This window comes from Limulus polyphemus, unplaced genomic scaffold, assembly GCF_000517525.1.
Source record: "Limulus polyphemus unplaced genomic scaffold, Limulus_polyphemus-2.1.2 Scaffold12802, whole genome shotgun sequence".
NCBI classification, from domain to species: domain Eukaryota; kingdom Metazoa; phylum Arthropoda; class Merostomata; order Xiphosura; family Limulidae; genus Limulus; species Limulus polyphemus.
In genome coordinates, this window is record NW_013678412.1 from 934 (window position 1) to 4,302 (window position 3,369).

The 3,369-nt window shown below is 31.6% G+C and overlaps 1 protein-coding gene across 8 annotated transcripts in view; it reads left to right on the forward strand.

The window, feature by feature from the left end:
- The first annotated feature begins 247 nt into the window (after window positions 1-247).
- The window catches only part of LOC106477095, an 8,832-nt gene continuing 5,710 nt past the window's right edge, over window positions 248-3,369 (forward strand). For all 8 annotated transcript variants that reach the window (XR_002609356.1, XR_002609357.1, XR_002609359.1 and 5 more), the window contains exons 1-3: window positions 248-413; window positions 1,602-1,695; window positions 3,184-3,307. The gene's annotated coding sequence lies outside the window, so the exon portion shown is untranslated. The remainder of the gene's footprint in view (window positions 414-1,601; window positions 1,696-3,183; window positions 3,308-3,369) is intronic.

Consider the following 3,369-nt stretch of genomic DNA (forward strand, 5'->3'; position numbering starts at 1 on the left):
TTCAGTCAACACAGTAGGATAAAGTGTACAATTAATGACCAGTCACATAACTTGCCGTTTGGAACTTTGATCACCTTGTGTGGTATTTAGTTAGAGAGCAGTCAACACAATAGGTTAAAGTGTACAATTAATTGACCAGTCGTGGTATGGTGGAGATTGACTTAATAATGAGTGAAAGTACATAAATGTGTGTTTAGAATAATAAACGTTTTTCAGACAGCTGATGATATTTGCTTGGCCAAATAATTCATTTAATTTCTTGTTATCTCGTTAGGTTCTTGAATCATTCCACACCAACCTGCAGTACCTTATTGACTCTGTTTATAGTCCATTCTTTGATTTCACTCTTACTTACAATGGACATCCAGTTATCTTTTTATTTGGTGGTGGACTTACTGTTGACCTCTTCAAAGGTATTTTACTTTTTATGCCTGCATAGCTTTATAAAGAAAACAAACAATTATTAACACTTGCAGTAAAATGTTTCTCAGTATCTTTGACCCAACTCGTTTTTCTGTTCTTCTCATCTTTCTGGTTGTTGTGTAAACTCTCTTGCATGCAGTTTCTGTTGTGTTAGATACTTAACGATCACCATTACAATTTACATTAAGTAAAGATAGTAAGTAATACAAAATAATGTGTTAAATATTTAACGATCACCATTACAATTCACATTAACTAAAGATAGTAAGTAATACAAAATAATGTGTTAAATGTTTAACGATCACCATTACAATTCACATTACATAAAGATAGTAAGTAATACAAAATAATGTGTTAAATGTTTAACGATCACCATTACAATTCACATTAACTAAAGATAGTAATGTGTTAAATATTTAACAATCACCATTACAATTCACATTAACCCTCTCACTAAAGACAGGTTAAAGAATGCATGTCACGACATCTTAGAGAGTTATTTTCAAAATTTAATTAACTTTATTATCAAAGTATGTCCATAAAATTGACATTAAAACACAGTTTATAATTCAAATCTTAATATTATATATGTTTTAATTTGAAAGAACATATTAAACAAATGTTAAGTATCCTTTTTTGTGTCACATAGCACGTTCTCTTATCTTATTGCTCAGTCTATATTGTATTAGAACATCTATAGTAGTTAATGGATTAGAAACTCAAACTTCAGACGTTGAAAAGCTAGAATATGAAATAATAACTTACCACCTTTTTGATTTGCTGAGATATAAATATATTTTACAAATCTACTCCATTCTTTGAATCGTCTTGTCTACTCACACCTACTTTTTTAAATACATGTTTATAACCAATAGAGAGAGCATATTTCAAACTACATACATCTGGCAGTCATTTGTAATTAGCTTGAAGGTAAAAGCTGTAGTTTGACTGGAAATGTTGAAGTCTGTTGATTAACTCAATGCTCTAAAGAGAAATGAGTTTTTTTTTTTTTAATTTCAGTGATTTTATGTGTATCGGTAAAGCAATTTGATCATTTTTTGCTTTTTAAGAAACTGGTCAACACTTTGTGAATCTGGCCGTACAACCAATCATTATTATCTGAAACCATATATCACAAAACCAGTTTTCACATGAAACATTTTAATGTATTGTTTCAGATCTTCTGAAGCAACCACTGAAGCTGCCCGGAAATCTGAAGAGTCCTATTTGGATTGGAAATTATTTAAATACGGGATCATCAGCCTCTCTGAGGTAACTTAAAACTTTACAAAATGATTAACGATGTTTTATCACATGTTTAAAATAAGTAAAATTAAAACACGTGTAATTATAATATGTTAACTATATAGTTATTCTTCACTGGGTATCGAAGTTGGTAATAATGACCTGGTGTACATTTACTGAAATCAGATGTTGTCAGGCAGGAAATAATTAGTAATAATTACACTCAATGGAACAATGTAGGGAAGAAGAAAAAAGTATAATGAATAGGGAGTAATTGAATATGTCAATAGAAATTTTCTGTATTAATGCAACAATTGAATTATTCAGTCAAATAAGCCAATGAAGAATGTACGTCAATAAGACGCGTTGTTTTACTAGAATAACATTCCAAGACTGTAACGAGAGGTTTTAAAAATTAGTGGTTTGCTTTCTTCAGCAGCATACAGACATTATTTATTAAATTAACAAGTCGGGATGAATTAGGGATAAAAATATCATATACCACGTCCAGGGAAGAGTTCAAAGTTGAGAAGATAATAAACTTTAGGTAGGCCACTTGAGCTGTTCTGAGTGGATGTTGAAGAACATCTGTAGGCCAATCACATGTTACATAGTAAAGGATGCATCAAATTCTAGAAAATCAGAGAACAAGAACTTGTGACGTGTGCAAGATAGTACAGTAAAAAGCTGGAAATGACAGAATGTAGTTTTGGGTTCGATTGCTACAAAAAACCGTGATTTCGAAAAAGTTCAGTTCTCACTCCAGTTATCAGCTGCTATTTCTTCCAGACTTTGTTGCAGTTTTCAATGAAGATGTCCATACTTACTGATAGTGGAAACCTTTGTAACAAAACTTTGTTTAAGTATCTAGTCTAGTAAAGTTTTCACTAGAATACGTCTGAAGGATTAAGTAGAGTTAACCTAACTTGAAAATTTAATGAGATAATTAGAAGAATTATTGAAAAAATACTCAACTGCTCAAAAGCATCAATGTAATAGAATTGAATGTGTTCAATTAAACTATATGTTTGTGTGTTACCTAGTGTTTGAGTGAATTCTTTATGTAAACTTCCTCGAGATGGTGGCCTGTCAGTCTTACCCATGACCGCACAATAAAATATCCTGGTAATCAAACTTATTTGTAGCAAGTGTAAGTCGAAGCCAACTACCAAAGCCACAAATAAAAGTAAAATTAAAACTTATGTAATTATAGTTAATTACATATTTATTCTCCACTTCAATATTGAAGTTATTAATGATGGCACTGGTATACATTGTTTGAAAATCTCCTGTCATTAGTTTAGAATACCAAGAGATTATTAATCAGAAAAGTATTTTTAAATAGTTTACTTGCTGTGTTCTTCGATTCATCAACGATGTCGGTATCCATACATGAACTGTATACTTTTTATAATTACTTTCAGAAATGTTTTGTAACTCTCATTAATTAACGAGTCTTCTGAAGTGTCTGTTTGTATTAATATCTCCTATGTCTATCAACTTTTTTTGTTTTAGGAGACAGTGGTCAGTTTTGCTGAATGGAACGTTTGCTTGGGTCAGCCACTCACATAACACAAATACATCGTTCTTACCTCAGTGGGATACGTACACCCTTCCAAGTGATGCTGCCTCGTACCAGGTGTACACATCACAAGTTATTGTTTATTAACTCTTTCAGCTTGGTCCTTGGGACCGACCTTG